The sequence below is a fragment of the Grus americana genome, unplaced genomic scaffold (genome assembly GCF_028858705.1).
Source record: "Grus americana isolate bGruAme1 unplaced genomic scaffold, bGruAme1.mat scaffold_527, whole genome shotgun sequence".
In the NCBI taxonomy this organism is placed as follows: domain Eukaryota; kingdom Metazoa; phylum Chordata; class Aves; order Gruiformes; family Gruidae; genus Grus; species Grus americana.
The window spans coordinates 1-19,432 of NW_026561773.1; the positions used below are offsets into that span (position 1 = coordinate 1).

General features: G+C 61.3%; 1 long non-coding RNA gene across 1 annotated transcript; it reads left to right on the top strand.

Moving 5' to 3' along the window:
* Nucleotides 1-12,089: 12,089 nt before the first annotated feature.
* Nucleotides 12,090-14,849, top strand: LOC129200815 (uncharacterized). Its single transcript, XR_008575106.1, has 3 exons — nt 12,090-12,193; nt 13,595-13,676; nt 14,631-14,849. It is a non-coding gene; the product is annotated as an uncharacterized LOC129200815 (long non-coding RNA).
* Nucleotides 14,850-19,432: the final 4,583 nt, after the last annotated feature.

The following is a 19,432-nucleotide window of genomic DNA, read 5'->3' on the forward strand; positions in this document are numbered from 1 at the left end:
GGGTCTCCGGCCAGGGCCGACCTCCGGTAGTAACGGCCACTGCTTTTTCTTTCCCTCTCCCAGGCGCGCTGAGGACGTGTTGCCCGTCCCTCCCTTGGGGATGCCGTCGACTGCAACCCGCCTCGCCTGTGCCTGGCCTGGCTCGCCTCGTGGCGTGGGGGCGAAAAGGGACAGGCGGCGGAGCGCTTACCGGCCGTGGACCAGAGCTGCCCTAAGGGAAGCTGGAATGGCCAGAGAAAGGTGAAGAAGAAGAAGAAGAAGAGATGGAAGGCTCTCCGGCCGGCAGCTGCCTCCCGCTGCAGGCAAGAGAGCGCCTGCCTCGCCGGGTGAGGAAAGATCCCTCGTTGCGCTCCGCGGCAGGTCAGGCTGCCGACGGGCACCGCAGGGTCGCCACGCGTAATCCAAAGCACGGTGCGGCCGCGTACCGAGGGAGGCAGGGAGGCAGGCTACTCATCTAGGCAGACTCGTCTCCTCGGAGCTGTAAGACACCCGTGTATTCTCTTAGGCGGAGGACAGCCGAGCGACCGGAGTGACAGCAAAGGAAAGGCGGAGAGCGGGAGAAAGAAGCGTCTGCGCTGGCAAGCTCTCCCGGCAGCGCCGAGAGCCAGAGCTGCGGTGAGTCCTGGGCCCGCGGGGCCCCATCGCCTCTCCTCTGCGTCGCGGGCCCTCCTCTGCCCCCCTCGCTTTCCCACCCGCTGTGGGGTTTTTTGGTTTGCTTTTGCTCCCCGCTATGTTCTTTTTCCATCTCGCTCTGACGGGCTGCCTGTCCCACCTTTTTTAGGTCCTCGCTCTCTCTGCCCCGTAGCCCGTGGCTATTGTTTCCTTCTCTCTCCCCTGTCTCTCTGTCCGGCCCCCAGCCACTGTTTCTGCATTCCTCCCCCTCGGTCCTGTAGCCTGTCGGTATTTCTGCCATCTCTGGCTCTCTCTGTGCGGCTCCTCGTTCCTGTTGTTCGAGGTCTTCCTTCTCGGCTCCGTAGCGAGTCGTCGTGAGTCTCTCTCTTTCTCCGTCCCTCTTGAGCCTCTTCCCTGCCCCTCGTTTTGAAGGCCCGCCTCTCTGTCCCGGCACCCGTCGCTATGGTTCCTTTTTTCGGTCTGGCTCCGTCTCGCTCCCCGTCCCTGTTTTTCTAAGTCTCCCCTCTCTGCCTCCTAGCCCGTCGGTACCTTTTTCTTTCCCGTCGCGGTTCGTCTGGCTCCCTGTCCCTCTTTCTTCTTCTTCCTTCCTTCCTCCCTGTCTGCCCCGCAGCCCGTCCCTTCGTTCCTTTCTCCTTCCCTCTCTGTCCCTCTCCCGGTCCCGGCATTAAACTCTGCTTCTCTGCCCGGTAGCTCGCCACCGTCTTACCTTTCCCCGTCTCTCTCTCTGTCCAGCTCCCTCTCTCGAATCTTCAATTCCTCCCTGTCGCTGCAGAAGCCTGTCGGGACTTTTTCCCCTGCCCGGCTTGCCTCTCCCTGTCTCGCGATTCCTCCCTCTCTGCCTCTTAGCCGCGACCGTTTTTATATTCTCCGTCTCTCCCTCGGTCCGCCTCGAGATCCCGATTGTTTTTTAAAGCGACCGAATCGTCGAGGTTGGCAGAGACCTTTACGATTATCGGGTGGAACCGCGAACCTGGCGCTGGCAAGTCCCCCTCTGCCCCGCAGCCCGTCCCTTCCCTTCCGACGGCCTCTTTCTCCACCTCCCTCTGTCCGGCTCCCGGCCCCTCTTTTCCACTTCCGCCCTCTGTACCCTGTGGCTTTCCCCCTCTTCTTTCTCTCTCTGTCTCTGTTTGAGGAGGAGCAGCTGCCGCCCCAGCGTTCGCACCCCGTTCACGGTGTCGCGCGCACGCTTCTTCTCGGGCGCGCTTCCTCCTCCTCTCCTCCTTCGGGCTCGACCCGAGGCTTCCGGCAGCAGTCTCCGGGTGTCGGATTTTGTAAAATAATTAACGTAACTGAAAGGTGCAGCAGCGGGATCGGCCCGGGCGGGGCGCCTCCAAAGAGAGGGACCCCGAACAAAGAAATCCCGGGGCCGTTCCACGCTTGGGTCCCGGACACCCGCCCCTCGCGCGCTGTCCGCGCGTCCCTTAGTCCCGCGGTGACTTTTGGTCTGGGGTCTTCTACCGTCGTCTCGGATTCTTCTTCTGTATAGCTGTGGGCGGTGCGTTATTCCACAGGTGCTGCTGCGCCGATGCTCCGTACGTTCGCAGTAACGGGTAGAGCGGAAGGCTCCGTGGCCAGGGAAGAGCGGCACGGACGCGTTCCTGCTCGCTCCGTTGCACCGGAATTTCGACGGCTGGGTTCGGCCGCTAAATTGATGGCGCTACCGGAAGAAATTTCACAAAAGTGAGTACTGTGCTTGTCTTTAATCTTTTAAAGTAATTTTTCTACGGGCGCCCGGTCCGTGGCTTAGATATTTGGTTTGCGGCGAAACAGACCCGGAACGTGGCTCCAAGTAGCGTTCCGATTCGCTGAAATTCCCCGTAGTCAGAGAGCAAGAATGGTGAATGTTGCTTGGCGGTTTGAAATCTCAGGCTTTCTCTGAAAGCTGACCTGCCAGAATGAGCCGAAAGCAGGCCGAACGCCAATAGGGATGCCGCAGAAAAGGTCCTCTTCTTGACAGGAGAAGAGCTTGGCGAAACGTCAGCGCCGTTTCCCGTAGGGCCTCCGACGTACCGGTTCGGCAAGCGTGGGCTTTGTGCGATTCCCTCGGGTACGATGGCGAACAAACGTTGTACGGCAGAGAGCATCTTAGCTTACTTTCCATCTCCTGCTCGGTTACTTGCAGAATATTTAATTTGGCGTCGCACGGACCCAGAGGGACGGGTCCCCAACTCATGCTGGTAGGGCAACCCCAGTACCAGCCGGTAAAATCGGAAAAGAGTACGACGTTTTGAAACGTTTGCCTTGCGAGGAGAAGGGCCGTCTCTCGTTAGGCAACTGAATTCTGCGACCGATTTCCACGCCTCACGCGCGTGCGTGCGCGCACACGCGCCCCCCCACCCCCCCCCCCCAACAGGCAGGCTTTGAAGGAGGCAGTCCCTAAGGCAACGCGATCTAAAACGTGGAAGTTTTTTTTTCTATTTTTAATAGTTTCTTACGGATAGGAGGCTCGTGTGAGCGTTTAGCCTGTCCTGTCCTTAATTCTGAACCCACTGGCTGGTGCAGAAGGACGGTCGTGTGACAAAAAAGCATGAAATTTGTCCCTGTGCCGGCTGCGTCCCGTGGTAAAGGAGTACATCTGTTATTCCTGCGTGAAAGATGTTTGATGAGCGTACCGCATCGTCAGAGCTGCTCTTGGTCTGCCTGCAAGCCGTGGGTTATGATTTAGAAATACGTTCGCCTACCGTTCCTTAACTGTGTGGTTTTGGTTTTTATTTTTTCAAAGAAAGGGTGGCTTTTTCGTCGATCTCTTTGTGAGAGTATCAAATCAGGCGGCGGTAAATACGTAGAAGCAACTAGGCGTACTACGGCGTGTACCGGACAGCGTTGGCGTGCCGCTCTGCTAGCAGCGGAGAGCCAGATGAGGATGCCCGTGGTAAGTACTCGTTCTGCCTCCGGCTGAACGGAAAGATTCTCATGTTGAGGGTTCCTGGGCTTGTCTGTGTGATTAGCATTACTTTTTTTTTTTTTTTTTTTTTTTAATATGAAACAGGGTCAGATAATGTTGATGAGTGGGACTTTGCGTACTCCTTTAGGTAGTTTTTCGTACTGAACCTTAGATCGGTTACAAAACTTAATCTTTGTGCAGTTTACACGTTTTGTAGCAACTACAAAGACATTTATCCTGTAGGTAAGCTGAAAATAAAAATGCGGTTTCTCACCTGATTTTTCTTTCGGAGGAACGCTCGCCCCCAGCGGCTGGTTTTTTTTTGCTAGTGTTGTCGGGGGAAGGAACGGCGGCGCTTGCCTGGTTTCTTCCCCTAGCCAGGGACCTGAAACTTTGTTTTCCTCAGCTGTTTCACTAGAAATTTACAAGTGTCGGTGGTCAACAGTGGCAGAGAATTGGGTGGCGTTTTCAATTTCAAAGGGAAGGAACGTGTTGATGTTAATTCTGTTACCAAAAGCGAAGTACCAGCTGCTTCCTCTTTCTAGATCTTCTCTCCTTTCGCCGTCCTCCCCGAGGGGTAACGTGGCCACGCCGTATACCTTTTCTGCTCTGGTACCGTTCGTTTGATACGCAGGAGCGCTGTGAAATAAATAGAAGGGCTACGGACAGACATCTGCCATCGTTGCGGCTGCCTTAAATCGTGTATTTGTCCCTTTAGCCCGTCATTTCCTTTCCGCTCAGTTGAGTTACGTGCAGCGTTAGGTTCCAGTCGAGAGAGCGGTGCCGCCGAACAACGCTCTGGGAGCGTGCGCGGAGGAGGGCGACCGAGATGGCGAGAGGTCTCCGAGGCAGACTTAGGGGGAGCGGCTGAGGTCACTTGGTTTGTTCAGCTTGGAGAAGGGAAGGCCGAGGGGTGACCTCATCGCAGTCTACACCTTCCTCGAGGGGGACGGCGGAGGGGGAGGCGCTGACCTCCGCTCTCTCCGGTGACCGGCACTAGGACCCGAGGAAACGGGACGAAGCTGCGTCAGGGCAAGTTCAGACCGGACGTTGGGAAAAGGCTTTTCACTGAGAGGGCGGTCGGTCAGTCACGGAACAGGCTCCCCAGGGAAGCGGTCGCAGCCACCGAGCCTGTCAGGAGTTCAAGGAGCGTCTGAACGATGCTCTTAGTCGCACGGTTTAGTTTTAGGTAGTCCCGCGTGGAGCGGGGGCTTGGTCTCGGCGATCCGTATGGGTCCCTTCCAACTTGAGATACTCTATGATTCTGTGAAATCTTCTGGGTTAGAAACGACCTTATTGTAATAGAGAATTCGCTGAACGTGGCTTTGTGCAAGGACTGTCGTCTTAGAATATCTTTTTTTTTTTTCTTCCCCCCCCCCCAGATATGAGAAAAGCTCTGTCCAGAGATATGGAGACGAAATCAGTTGTACCTCACCCTGTGACACCGGAAGACATTGAGTAACTGTAAGCTGTGATGCTCAGTGAAATTACTAAGAGCGTTAAGTTTCCCGTGCCTTTGCTTTCACTCTCCCATTCTCTTGTCTTGCGGCACGTCGCATTTTTTGAGGCCGTGGAAGCGACACGGGAGCGATGGGTTGTCAGAACCAGGTCCTCCTGCCTGTCGCTGGTTTTGCTTACCTTCGCCGTCTCTGTGTACCAGCCTGCGTCTCTCTCTCTGTTCCTCAATCCCTGTCCTCTCTTCTCTGTTCTGCTTTGTTTCGCTGCGTATGTCCCGTTCCCTGTCCCACCTTTATCCTTCCTTCCTTCTTCCTCGCCTTTTTCTTTGTCCTTTTGTCCTGCTCCCCGACCCTGTTTCTCGCTCCATCTGACCGTCCTTTTCCTGGCACCTTTGTGTCTCTGCTCCTTGCCCCCGTCTTTCTCTCCCCTCTGCCCAGTCCTCGTCTCCCTCTTTTGTCTCTCTGTCCCTCTGTCCTCCTTCTGCCTCTGCCCCTCTGTCCTGCTCCCTGCCCCTCTTGTTCTCACTCTGCCCCAGCGTCCCGCTCCCGGTCCTCTTTCCCTCTGTTGCTCTCTCCTTTTATCTCTCCTTCTCCCTGCTCCCCAGCCCGGTTCTCTCACGCTCCCGCTTCCTTTTTTTATTCTCTGTTGCTCTGTCCTGCTCCCCGTGCCGCTGTCCCTCGCCGTACCTCTCGGTCCGGCTCCCTGCCCTTATTCTCTTTTCCTCCCTCGCCGTGGCGCTGCCCGCCCAGGGTCGTTTCTGCCTCTCTGTCCCGCTCCCCGTCCTGGTTTGTCGGTCGCCGTCCCGCTGCCTCTCTTCCTGCCGCTTCTTCCTCCCTCTCTGTCAGGCTCCCTGTCCCCGTCCTTCACTCGCCGTCCCTTTCCTTGCCTCGTGCTTTCTCGCTCGCCGCCGCCCCCCCCCATCCAGCTGGCTGCCCCTTTTCTCCTCTCTTCTAGCGTCCTGCAGCTGGCTCCTCGGTTTTGGCGGCAGCCTGCACATAGCAGCCCAGCTCTCCAGCAGCCTGACGGACCGACCGTGTGTCTGTTCCACGCCGGACTGGCGAGCGTGGCTCTGGGTAGGACAGCCGAGGTGCCCCAGGGCCGGGCCCCGAGCCCCGGTGCGGAGTCTCTCCCGGAACGGCTCTGTGTGTGACTGAATCAACGCTTGCGGTCTCTTTTGCCGTGCCGGCTGCGTTGGCGCTTCCTTTGCGGGGGGGGGGGCGAGGGGCCGTGATGGAGGGCAGGGGAGGAGGTGTGTGTGGGGGTATTAACGTATTCAACAAGGTCACATTGCTCGCATCCTCGGGATCCAAAAGTGATGCTTCTTGGCTCCGCCCCTGACCCATGCCAACTCCGGCCCCCCTCCGCAAACTCCGCCCCCCCGCAACTCCGCCCCCCCGCAAACTCCGCCCCTCACGAAACACCAACCCGCCCCTCATGGAAACTCCGCCCCCCAGCACAAACTCCGCCCTGATGCAAGCCAAAGCCCCGCCCCTCAGGCAACTCCGCCTGATGCACTCCAAGCCCCCCTCACGCAAACTCCGCCCCACACAAACTCCGCCCTGGCGCACGCCAAGCCCCGCCCCAATGCAAACTCCGCCCCTCACGCAAACTCCGCCCTGAGAACGCCAAGCCCGCCCCACGCACTCCGCCCCTCACACAAACCCGCCCCTCACGCAAACCCCGCCCTCACGAAACTCCGCCCCCGACGCAAACTCCGCCCGATGCACGCCAAGCCCGCCCCTCACGCAAACTCCGCCCCCGACGCAAACCCGCCCCTCACGCAAAACTCCGCCCTCACGCAAACTCGCCCCGCTGCCCAAGCCCCGCCCTCACGCAAACTCCGCCCCTCACGCAAACTCCGCCCCGACGCAGCCAAGCCCCGCCCTGACGCAAACTCGCCCCCACGCAAACTCCGCCCCGATGCAAGCCAAGCCGCCCTCACACAAACTCCGCCCCGACGCAAACTCCGCCCCTCACGCAAACTCCGCCCCGACTTATGCCAAGCCCCGCCCCTCACGCAAACTCCGCCCCTCACGCAAACCCCGCCCCTCACGCAAACTCCGCCCCGACGCAAACTCCGCCCCTCACGCAAACTCCGCCCCGACGCACGCAGCCGCCCTCACGCAAACTCCGCCCCCGACGCAAACTCCGCCCCGACGCACGCCAAGCCCCGCCCCTCACGCAAACTCCGCCCCGACGCACGCCAAGCCGCCCCTCACGCAAACTCCGCCCCTCACGCAAACTCCGCCCCCGACGCACGCCCAGCCCCGCCCCGACGCAAACTCCGCCCCTCACGCAAACTCCGCCCCTCACGCAAACCCCGCCCTCACGCAAACTCCCCCCTCACGCAAACTCCGCCCCGACGCACGCCAAGCCCCGCCCCTCACGCAAACTCCGCCCCGACGCAAACTCCGCCCCGACGCACGCCAAAGCCCCGCCCCTCACGCAAACTCCGCCCCCGACGCACGCCAAGCCCCGCCCCTCACGCAAAACTCCGCCCCCGACGCAAACTCCGCCCGCGACGCACGCCAAGCCCCGCCCCTCACGCAAACTCCGCCCCCGACGCACGCCAAGCCCCGCCCCTCACGCATCGCACAGCGCATGCTCGCTCGGTGCTGCCGCCTAGTGACCAAATTTCGGTACTGCAGCGGCAGCGCCGCGCATGCGCAGTGCAGCGCCACGCCCCCTCCCCGGAACCGGCTGCCGGCCGCCGGTGTGCAGGGGCTGCTGTGAGCCGAGGGAGGAGCGGAGGCGTCGCCGGGCTGCGGCTGCACGGAGGGAGAAGGTGAGCGGGGCAGCGGGACGGACCGGCGGGTCCCGGGGAAAGCCCCGAGGAGGGCGGCGGCAGCGGTGCCGCCTCCGAGGAGAGGCGGGGGGGCGGCGGGGTCCGTGTCACAGAGGGGAGGGGGGCTGCCCGGAGCCGTGCGGCGGGTGGGGGGGGTGCGCGCCGTGTCGGAACCGGGCGGGGAGACCGTCCGGAGCCGCGCGGCGGGGGCTGCCCGGAGCCGGCGGGCGTCCGCGCCTTTCGGAGGTGGCTGAGGGGAGGCGGGGGCGGGGGGGGGGGGGGGGCGCCAGCCCGGAGCCGCGCTGCGGAGCTCGGGGCTGCCGTCGCGGCTCGGCGGGGCTTTCGGGTGAGTCGGCTTTGGGGTGAGGGCACGGGACGGTGTCCCCGCAGGGTCAGGAAGCGTGGAAGGCTGCCTCCCGCGGCACGCCGGGAGTTGCAGTCTTGGGGCACGCGGCTGCTGGTCGGCCATATTGGCTCCCCGGAGCACGCCGGGAAGTGTAGTCTTACGGCACTCTAATGGCTGCCACGCGGCGCTTGCCAGTGCGTGCCGGGAGGCGTCGTTTTCGCGGACGGGGCTGCCGGACAGCCCGACTTGCTCTCGCAGGAGCGCGAGGTTGGGGTTTTTTTTGCCGGTTTCGAGTGGTTTTCTGCAGGCTTCCAGCCGCTCCCGAGCAGCGGTGCGGCCGTGCTACGAGAGCGCGCGCGCGGCGAGGCGTTGCCCGGTGTCCCGAGACGAGCGCTACCGGTCGGACTCTCCGGAAGCCTGTCCGGCAGCCCCAGGCCGCCCCCGAGCCCTGGCGTGAAGGCGGCAAGCTGGCCCTCGCCTGTGCCGCTTTCTTCCTGAACAGGGGTGCTGGCGGCGGCGGCAGCGGCAGCAGCGCGGGGAAAGAGCGGCGTCTCCGGAAGCCCCTGCAGAAGGAGGAGGGTCTCCGGCCAGGGCCGACCTCCGGTAGTAACGGCCACTGCTTTTTCTTTCCCTCTCCCAGGCCGCGCTGAGGACGTGGTTGCCCGTCCCTCCCTTGGGGATGCCGTCGACTGCACCCGCCTCGCCTGTGCCTGGCCTGGCTCGCCTCGTGGCGTGGGGGCGAAAAGGGACAGGCGGCGGAGCGCTTACCGGCCGTGGACAGCAGCTGCCCTAAGGGAAGCTGGAATGGCCAGAGAAAGGTGAAGAAGAAGAAGAAGAGATGGAAGGCTCTCCGGCCGGCAGCTGCCTCCCGCTGCAGGCAAGAGAGCGCCTGCCTCGCCGGGTGAGGAAAGATCCCTCGTTGCGCTCCGCGGCAGGTCAGGCTGCCGACGGGCACCGCAGGGTCGCCACGCGTAATCCAAAGCACGGTGCGGCCGCGTACCGAGGGAGGCAGGGAGGCAGGCTACTCATCTAGGCAGACTCGTCTCCTCGGAGCTGTAAGACACCCGTGTATTCTCTTAGGCGGAGGACAGCCGAGCGACCGGAGTGACAGCAAAGGAAAGGCGGAGAGCAGGAGAAAGAAGCGTCTGCGCTGGCAAGCTCTCCCGGCAGCGCCGAGAGCCAGAGCTGCGGTGAGTCCTGGGCCCGCGGGGCCCCATCGCCTCTCCTCTGCGTCGCGGGCCCTCCTCTGCCCCCCTCGCTTTCCCACCCCGCTGTGGGGTTTTTTGGTTTGCTTTCTGCTCCCCGCTATGTTCTTTTTCCATCTCGCTCTGACGGGCTGCCTGTCCCCACCTTTTTTAGGTCCTCGCTCTCTCTGCCCCGTAGCCCGTGGCTATTGTTTCCTTCTCTCTCTCCCTGTCTCTCTGTCCGGCCCCCAGCCACTGTTTCTGCATTCCTCCCCCTCGGTCCTGTAGCCTGTCGGTATTTCTGCCATCTCTGGCTCTCTCTGTGCGGCTCCTCGTTCCTGTTGTTCGAGGTCTTCCTTCTCGGCTCCGTAGCGAGTCGTCGTGAGTCTCTCTCTTTCTCCGTCCCTCTTGAGCCTCTTCCCTGCCCCTCGTTTTGAAGGCCCGCCTCTCTGTCCCGGCACCCGTCGCTATGGTTCCTTTTTTCGGTCTGGCTCCGTCTCGCTCCCCGTCCCTGTTTTTCTAAAGTCTCCCCTCTCTGCCTCCTAGCCCGTCGGTACCTTTTTCTTTCCCCGTCGCGGTTCGTCTGGCTCCCTGTCCCTCTTTCTTTCTTCCTTCCTTCCTCCCTGTCTGCCCCGCAGCCCGTCCCTTCGTTCCTTTCTCCTTCCCTCTCTGTCCCTCTCCCGGTCCCCGGCATTAAACTCTGCTTCTCTGCCCGGTAGCTCGCCACCGTCTTACCTTTCCCCGTCTCTCTCTCTGTCCAGCTCCCTCTCTCGAATCTTCAATTCCTCCCTGTCGCTGCAGAAGCCTGTCGGGACTTTTTCCCCTGCCCGGCTTGCCTCTCCCTGTCTCGCGATTCCTCCCTCTCTGCCCTCTTAGCCGCGACCGTTTTTATATTCTCCGTCTCTCCCTCGGTCCGCCTCGAGATCCCGATTGTTTTTTAAAGCGACCGAATCGTCGAGGTTGGCAGAGACCTTTACGATTATCGGGTGGAACCGCGAACCTGGCGCTGGCAAGTCCCCCTCTGCCCCGCAGCCCGTCCCTTCCCTTCCGACGGCCTCTTTCTCCACCTCCCTCTGTCCGGCTCCCGGCCCCTCTTTTCCACTTCCGCCCTCTGTACCCTGTGGCTTTCCCCCTCTTCTTTCTCTCTCTGTCTCTGTTTGAGGAGGAGCAGCTGCCGCCCCAGCGTTCGCACCCCGTTCACGGTGTCGCGCGCACGCTTCTTCTCGGGCGCGCTTCCTCCTCCTCCTCCTCCTTCGGGCTCGACCCGAGGCTTCCGGCAGCAGTCTCCGGGTGTCGGATTTTGTAAAATAATTAACGTAACTGAAAGGTGCAGCAGCGGGATCGGCCCGGGCGGGGCGCCTCCAAAGAGAGGGACCCCGAACAAAGAAATCCCGGGGCCGTTCCACGCTTGGGTCCCGGACACCCGCCCCTCGCGCGCTGTCCGCGCGTCCCTTAGTCCCGCGGTGACTTTTGGTCTGGGGTCTTCTACCGTCGTCTCGGATTCTTCTTCTGTATAGCTGTGGGCGGTGCGTTATTCCACAGGTGCTGCTGCGCCGATGCTCCGTACGTTCGCAGTAACGGGTAGAGCGGAAGGCTCCGTGGCCAGGGAAGAGCGGCACGGACACGTTCCTGCTCGCTCCGTTGCACCGGAATTTCGACGGCTGGGTTCGGCCGCTAAATTGATGGCGCTACCGGAAGAAATTTCAGAAAAGTGAGTACTGTGCTTGTCTTTAATCTTTTAAAGTAATTTTTCTACGGGCGCCCGGTCCGTGGCTTAGATATTTGGTTTGCGGCGAAACAGACCCGGAACGTGGCTCCAAGTAGCGTTCCGATTCGCTGAAATTCCCCGTAGTCAGAGAGCAAGAATGGTGAATGTTGCTTGGCGGTTTGAAATCTCAGGCTTTCTCTGAAAGCTGACCTGCCAGAATGAGCCGAAAGCAGGCCGAACGCCAATAGGGATGCCGCAGAAAAGGTCCTCTTCTTGACAGGAGAAGAGCTTGGCGAAACGTCAGCGCCGTTTCCCGTAGGGCCTCCGACGTACCGGTTCGGCAAGCGTGGGCTTTGTGCGATTCCCTCGGGGACGATGGCGAACAAACCTTGTACGGCAGAGAGCATCTTAGCTTACTTTCCATCTCCTGCTCGGTTACTTGCAGAATATTTAATTTGGCGTCGCACGGACCCAGAGGGACGGGTCCCCAACTCATGCTGGTAGGGCAACCCCAGTACCAGCCGGTAAAATCGGAAAAGAGTACGACGTTTTGAAACGTTTGCCTTGCGAGGAGAAGGGCCGTCTCTCGTTAGGCAACTGAATTCTGCGACCGATTTCCACGCCTCACGCGCGTGCGTGCGCGCACACGCGCCCCCCCACCCCCCCCCCCAACAGGCAGGCTTTGAAGGAGGCAGTCCCTAAGGCAACGCGATCTAAAACGTGGAAGTTTTTTTTTCTATTTTTAATAGTTTCTTACGGATAGGAGGCTCGTGTGAGCGTTTAGCCTGTCCTGTCCTTAATTCTGAACCCACTGGCTGGTGCAGAAGGACGGTCGTGTGACAAAAACAGCATGAAATTTGTCCCTGTGCCGGCTGCGTCCCGTGGTAAAGGAGTACATCTGTTATTCCTGCGTGAAAGATGTTTGATGAGCGTACCGCATCGTCAGAGCTGCTCTTGGTCTGCCTGCAAGCCGTGGGTTATGATTTAGAAATACGTTCGCCTACCGTTCCTTAACTGTGTGGTTTTGGTTTTTATTTTTTCAAAGAAAGGGTGGCTTTTTCGTCGATCTCTTTGTGAGAGTATCAAATCAGGCGGCGGTAAATACGTAGAAGCAACTAGGCGTACTACGGCGTGTACCGGACAGCGTTGGCGTGCCGCTCTGCTAGCAGCGGAGAGCCAGATGAGGATGCCCGTGGTAAGTACTCGTTCTGCCTCCGGCTGAACGGAAAGATTCTCATGTTGAGGGTTCCTGGGCTTGTCTGTGTGATTAGCATTACTTTTTTTTTTTTTTTTTTTTTTTAATATGAAACAGGGTCAGATAATTGTTGATGAGTGGGACTTTGCGTACTCCTTTAGGTAGTTTTTCGTACTGAACCTTAGATCGGTTACAAAACTTAATCTTTGTGCAGTTTACACGTTTTGTAGCAACTACAAAGACATTTATCCTGTAGGTAAGCTGAAAATAAAAATGCGGTTTCTCACCTGATTTTTCTTTCGGAGGAACGCTCGCCCCCAGCGGCTGGTTTTTTTTGCTAGTGTTGTCGGGGGGAAGGAACGGCGGCGCTTGCCTGATTTCTTCCCCTAGCCAGGGACCTGAAACTTTGTTTTCCTCAGCTGTTTCACTAGAAATTTACAAGTGTCGGTGGTCAACAGTGGCAGAGAATTGGGTGGCGTTTTCAATTTCAAAGGGAAGGAACGTGTTGATGTTAATTCTGTTACCAAAAGCGAAGTACCAGCTGCTTCCTCTTTCTAGATCTTCTCTCCTTTCGCCGTCCTCCCCGAGGGGTAACGTGGCCACGCCGTATACCTTTTCTGCTCTGGTACCGTTCGTTTGATACGCAGGAGCGCTGTGAAATAAATAGAAGGGCTACGGACAGACATCTGCCATCGTTGCGGCTGCCTTAAATCGTGTATTTGTCCCTTTAGCCCGTCATTTCCTTTCCGCTCAGTTGAGTTACGTGCAGCGTTAGGTTCCAGTCGAGAGCGGTGCCGCCGAACAACGCTCTGGGAGCGTGCGCGGAGGAGGGCGACCGAGATGGCGAGAGGTCTCCGAGGCAAGACTTAGGGGGAGCGGCTGAGGTCACTTGGTTTGTTCAGCTTGGAGAAGGGAAGGCCGAGGGGTGACCTCATCGCAGTCTACACCTTCCTCGAGGGGGACGGCGGAGGGGGAGGCGCTGACCTCCGCTCTCTCCGGTGACCGGCACTAGGACCCGAGGAAACGGGACGAAGCTGCGTCAGGGCAAGTTCAGACCGGACGTTGGGAAAAGGCTTTTCACTGAGAGGGCGGTCGGTCAGTCACGGAACAGGCTCCCCAGGGAAGCGGTCGCAGCCACCGAGCCTGTCAGGAGTTCAAGGAGCGTCTGAACGATGCTCTTAGTCGCACGGTTTAGTTTTAGGTAGTCCCGCGTGGAGCGGGGGCTTGGTCTCGGTGATCCGTATGGGTCCCTTCCAACTTGAGATACTCTATGATTCTGTGAAATCTTCTGGGTTAGAAACGACCTTATTGTAATAGAGAATTCGCTGAACGTGGCTTTGTGCAAGGACTGTCGTCTTAGAATATCTTTTTTTTTTTTCTTCCCCCCCCCCCCCCCCCCAGATATGAGAAAAGCTCTGTCCAGAGATATGGAGACGAAATCAGTTGTACCTCACCCTGTGACACCGGAAGACATTGAGTAACTGTAAGCTGTGATGCTCAGTGAAATTACTAAGAGCGTTAAGTTTCCCGTGCCTTTGCTTTCACTCTCCCATTCTCTTGTCTTGCGGCACGTCGCATTTTTTGAGGCCGTGGAAGCGACACCGGGAGCGATGGGTTGTCAGAACCAGGTCCTCCTGCCCGTCGCTGGTTTTGCTTACCTTCGCCGTCTCTGTGTACCAGCCTGCGTCTCTCTCTCTCTGTTCCTCAATCCCTGTCCTCTCTTCTCTGTTCTGCTTTGTTTCGCTGCGTATGTCCCGTTCCCTGTCCCACCTTTATCCTTCCTTCCTTCTTCCTCGCCTTTTTCTTTGTCCTTTTGTCCTGCTCCCCGACCCTGTTTCTCGCTCCATCTGACCGTCCTTTTCCTGGCACCTTTGTGTCTCTGCTCCTTGCCCCCGTCTTTCTCTCCCCTCTGCCCAGTCCTCGTCTCCCTCTTTTGTCTCTCTGTCCCTCTGTCCTCCTTCTGCCTCTGCCCCTCTGTCCTGCTCCCTGCCCCTCTTGTTCTCACTCTGCCCCAGCGTCCCGCTCCCCGGTCCTCTTTCCCTCTGTTGCTCTCTCCTTTTATCTCTCCTTCTCCCTGCTCCCCAGCCCGGTTCTCTCACGCTCCCGCTTCCTTTTTTTATTCTCTGTTGCTCTGTCCTGCTCCCCGTGCCGCTGTCCCTCGCCGTACCTCTCGGTCCGGCTCCCTGCCCTTATTCTCTTTTCCTCCCTCGCCGTGGCGCTGCCCGCCCAGGGTCGTTTCTGCCTCTCTGTCCCGCTCCCCGTCCTGGTTTGTCGGTCGCCGTCCCGCTGCCTCTCTTCCTGCCGCTTCTTCCTCCCTCTCTGTCAGGCTCCCTGTCCCCGTCCTTCACTCGCCGTCCCTTTCCTTGCCTCGTGCTTTCTCGCTCGCCGCCGCCGCCCCCCCCATCCAGCTGGCTGCCCCTTTTCTCCTCTCTTCTAGCGTCCTGCAGCTGGCTCCTCGGTTTTGGCGGCAGCCTGCACATAGCAGCCCAGCTCTCCAGCAGCCTGACGGACCGACCGTGTGTCTGTTCCACGCCGGACTGGCGAGCGTGGCTCCGGGTAGGACAGCCGAGGTGCCCCAGGGCCGGGCCCCGAGCCCCGGTGCGGAGTCTCTCCCGGAACCGGCTCTGTGTGTGACTGAATAAACGCTTGCGGTCTCTTTTGCCGTGCCGGCTGCGTTGGCGCTTCCTTTGCGGGGGGGGGGGGGGGGGGGGCGCGGGGCCGTGATGGAGGGCAGGGGAGGAGGTGTGTGTGGGGGTATTAACGTATTCAACAAGGTCACATTGCTCGCATCCTCGGGATCCAAAAGTGATGCTTCTTGGCTCCGCCCCTGACCCATGCCAAACTCCGGGCCCCCCCCCTGCAAACTCCGCCCCCACAAACTCCGCCCCTCATGGAAACTCCGCCCCCGGCGCAAACTCCGCCCTGATGCAAGCCAAGCCCCGCCCCTCAGGCAAACTCCGCCCTGATGCATGCCAAGCCCCCCTCACGCAAACTCCGCCCCCACACAAACTCTGACCCTCACGCAAACTCCGCCCCTGATGCACGCCAAGCCCCCCTCACGCAAACTCCGCCCCTCACACAAACTCCGCCCCTGATGCACGCCAAGCCCCGCCCCTCACGCAAACTCCGCCCCACGCAAACTCCGCCCCGATGCAAGCCAAGCCCCGCCCCTCACACAAACTCCGCCCCGACGCAAGCCAAGCCCCGCCCCCGATGCAAACTCCGCCCCCCGCAAACTCCGCCATGCACGCCGCCGCCCCTGACGCAAACCCGCCTCACGCAAACCCCGCCCCACACGCAAACCCGCCCCTCACGCAAACTCCGCCCCGACGCAAGCCAAGCCCCGCCTCACGCAAACTCCGCCCCGACGCAAACTCCGCCCCTCACGCAAACTCCGCCCCGGACGCACGCCAAGCCCCGCCCCCGACGCAAACTCCGCCCCACACGCAAACCCCCGCCCCTCACGCAAACTCCGCCCCGACGCAAACTCCGCCCCCCACGCCAAACTCCGCCCCTGACGCACGCCAAGCCCCGCCCCTCACGCAAACTCCGCCCCCGACGCACCCTCCCCGACGCACGCAAACTCCGCCCCTCACGCAAACTCCGCCCGACGCACGCCAAGCCCCGCCCCTCACGCAAACTCCGCCCCCGACGCACGCCAAGCCCCGCCCCTCACGCAGCGCACAGCGCATGCTCGCTCGGTGCTGCCGCCTAGCGACCAAATTTCGGTACTGCAGCGGCAGCGCCGCGCATGCGCAGTGCAGCGCCACGCCCCCTCCCCGAACCGGCTGCCGGCAGCCGGTGTGCAGGGGCTGCTGTGAGCCGAGGGAGGAGCGGAGGCGTCGCCGGGCTGCGGCTGCACGGAGGGAGAAGGTGAGCGGGGCAGCGGGACGGACCGGCGGGTCCCGGGGAAAGCCCCGAGGAGGGCGGCGGCAGCGGTGCCGCCTCCGAGGAGAGGCGGGGGGGCGGGGGCGGCGGGGGCCGGGGCACAGCGGGGGGGGGGGCGGCCCGGAGCCGGGCGGCGGGGGGGGGGGGTGCGCGCCGTGTCGGAACCGGGCGGGGAGACCGTCCGGAGCCGCGCGGCGGGGGCTGCCCGGAGCCGGCGGGCGTCCGCGCCTTTCGGAGGTGGCTGAGGGGAGGCGGGGGCGGGGGGGGGGCGCCAGCCCGGAGCCGCGCTGCGGAGCTCGGGGCTGCCGTCGCGGCTCGGCGGGGCTTTCGGGTGAGTCGGCTTTGGGGTGAGGGCACGGGACGGTGTCCCCGCAGGGTCAGGAAGCGTGGAAGGCTGCCTCCCGCGGCACGCCGGCAGTTGCAGTCTTGGGGCACGCGGCTGCTGGTCGGCCATATTGGCTCCCCGGAGCACGCCGGGAAGTGTAGTCTTACGGCACTCTAATGGCTGCCACGCGGCGCTTGCCAGTGCGTGCCGGGAGGCGTCGTTTTCGCGGACGTGGCTGCCGGACAGCCCGACTTGCTCTCGCAGGAGCGCGAGGTTGGGGTTTTTTTGCCGGTTTCGAGTGGTTTTCTGCAGGCTTCCAGCCGCTCCCGAGCAGCGGTGCGGCCGTGCTACGAGAGCGCGCGCGCGGCGAGGCGTTGCCCGGTGTCCCGAGACGAGCGCTACCGGTCGGACTCTCCGGAAGCCTGTCCGGCAGCCCCAGGCCGCCCCCGAGCCCTGGCGTGAAGGCGGCAAGCTGGCCCTCGCCTGTGCCGCTTTCTTCCTGAACAGGGGTGCTGGCGGCGGCGGCAGCGGCAGCAGCGCGGGGAAAGAGCGGCGTCTCCGGAAGCCCCTGCAGAAGGAGGAGGGTCTCCGGCCAGGGCCGACCTCCGGTAGTAACGGCCACTGCTTTTTCTTTCCCTCTCCCAGGCCGCGCTGAGGACGTGGTTGCCCGTCCCTCCCTTGGGGATGCCGTCGACTGCACCCGCCTCGCCTGTGCCTGGCCTGGCTCGCCTCGTGGCGTGGGGGCGAAAAGGGACAGGCGGCGGAGCGCTTACCGGCCGTGGACAGGAGCTGCCCTAAGGGAAGCTGGAATGGCCAGAGAAAGGTGAAGAAGAAGAAGAAGAGATGGAAGGCTCTCCGGCCGGCAGCTGCCTCCCGCTGCAGGCAAGAGAGCGCCTGCCTCGCCGGGTGAGGAAAGATCCCTCGTTGCGCTCCGCGGCAGGTCAGGCTGCCGACGGGCACCGCAGGGTCGCCACGCGTAATCCAAAGCACGGTGCGGCCGCGTACCGAGGGAGGCAGGGAGGCAGGCTACTCATCTAGGCAGACTCGTCTCCTCGGAGCTGTAAGACACCCGTGTATTCTCTTAGGCGGAGGACAGCCGAGCGACCGGAGTGACAGCAAAGGAAAGGCGGAGAGCAGGAGAAAGAAGCGTCTGCGCTGGCAAGCTCTCCCGGCAGCGCCGAGAGCCAGAGCTGCGGTGAGTCCTGGGCCCGCGGGGCCCCATCGCCTCTCCTCTGCGTCGCGGGCCCTCCTCTGCCCCCCTCGCTTTCCCACCCCGCTGTGGGGTTTTTTGGTTTGCTTTCTGCTCCCCGCTATGTTCTTTTTCCATCTCGCTCTGACGGGCTGCCTGTCCCCACCTTTTTTAGGTCCTCGCTCTCTCTGCCCCGTAGCCCGTGGCTATTGTTTCCTTCTCTCTCTCCCTGTCTCTCTGTCCGGCCCCCAGCCACTGTTTCTGCATTCCTCCCCCTCGGTCCTGTAGCCGTCGGTATTTCTGCCGTCTCTGGCTCTCTCTGTGCGGCTCCTCGTTCCTGTTGTTCGAGGTCTTCCTTCTCGGCTCCGTAGCGAGTCGTCGTGAGTCTCTCTCTTTCTCCGTCCCTCTTGAGCCTCTTCCCTGCCCCTCGTTTTGAAGGCCCGCCTCTCTGTCCCGGCACCCGTCGCTATGGTTCCTTTTTTCGGTCTGGCTCCGTCTCGCTCCCCGTCCCTGTTTTTCTAAAGTCTCCCCTCTCTGCCTCCTAGCCCGTCGGTACCTTTTTCTTTCCCCGTCGCGGTTCGTCTGGCTCCCTGTCCCTCTTTCTTTCTTCTTCCTTCCTTCCTCCCTGTCTGCCCCGCAGCCCGTCCCTTCGTTCCTTTCTCCTTCCCTCTCTGTCCCTCTCCCGGTCCCCGGCATTAAACTCTGCTTCTCTGCCCGGTAGCTCGCCACCGTCTTACCTTTCCCCGTCTCTCTCTCTGTCCAGCTCCCTCTCTCGAATCTTCAATTCCTCCCTGTCGCTGCAGAAGCCTGTCGGGACTTTTTCCCCTGCCCGGCTTGCCTCTCCCTGTCTCGCGATTCCTCCCTCTCTGCCCTCTTAGCCGCGACCGTTTTTATATTCTCCGTCTCTCCCTCGGTCCGCCTCGAGATCCCGATTGTTTTTTAAAGCGACCGAATCGTCGAGGTTGGCAGAGACCTTTACGATTATCGGGTGGAACCGCAAACCTGGCGCTGGCAAGTCCCCCTCTGCCCCGCAGCCCGTCCCTTCCCTTCCGACGGCCTCTTTCTGCACCTCCCTCTGTCCGGCTCCCGGCCCCTCTTTTCCACTTCCGCCCTCTGTACCCTGTGGCTTTCCCCCTCTTCTTTCTCTCTCTGTCTCTATTTGAGGAGGAGCAGCTGCCGCCCCAGCGTTCGCACCCCGTTCACGGTGTCGCGCGCACGCTTCTTCTCGGGCGCGCTTCCTCCTCCTCCTCCTTCGGGCTCGACCCGAGGCTTCCGGCAGCAGTCTCCGGGTGTCGGATTTTGTAAAATAATTAACGTAACTGAAAGGTGCAGCAGCGGGATCGGCCCGGGCGGGGCGCCTCCAAAGAGAGGGACCCCGAACAAAGAAATCCCGGGGCCGTTCCACGCTTGGGTCCCGGACACCCGCCCCTCGCGCGCTGTCCGCGCGTCCCTTAGTCCCGCGGTGACTTTTGGTCTGGGGTCTTCTACCGTCGTCTCGGATTCTTCTTCTGTATAGCTGTGGGCGGTGCGTTATTCCACAGGTGCTGCTGCGCCGATGCTCCGTACGTTCGCAGTAACGGGTAGAGCGGAAGGCTCCGTGGCCAGGGAAGAGCGGCACGGACACGTTCCTGCTCGCTCCGTTGCACCGGAATTTCGACGGCTGGGTTCGGCCGCTAAATTGATGGCGCTACCGGAAGAAATTTCAGAAAAGTGAGTACTGTGCTTGTCTTTAATCTTTTAAAGTAATTTTTCTACGGGCGCCCGGTCCGTGGCTTAGATATTTGGTTTGCGGCGAAACAGACCCGGAACGTGGCTCCAAGTAGCGTTCCGATTCGCT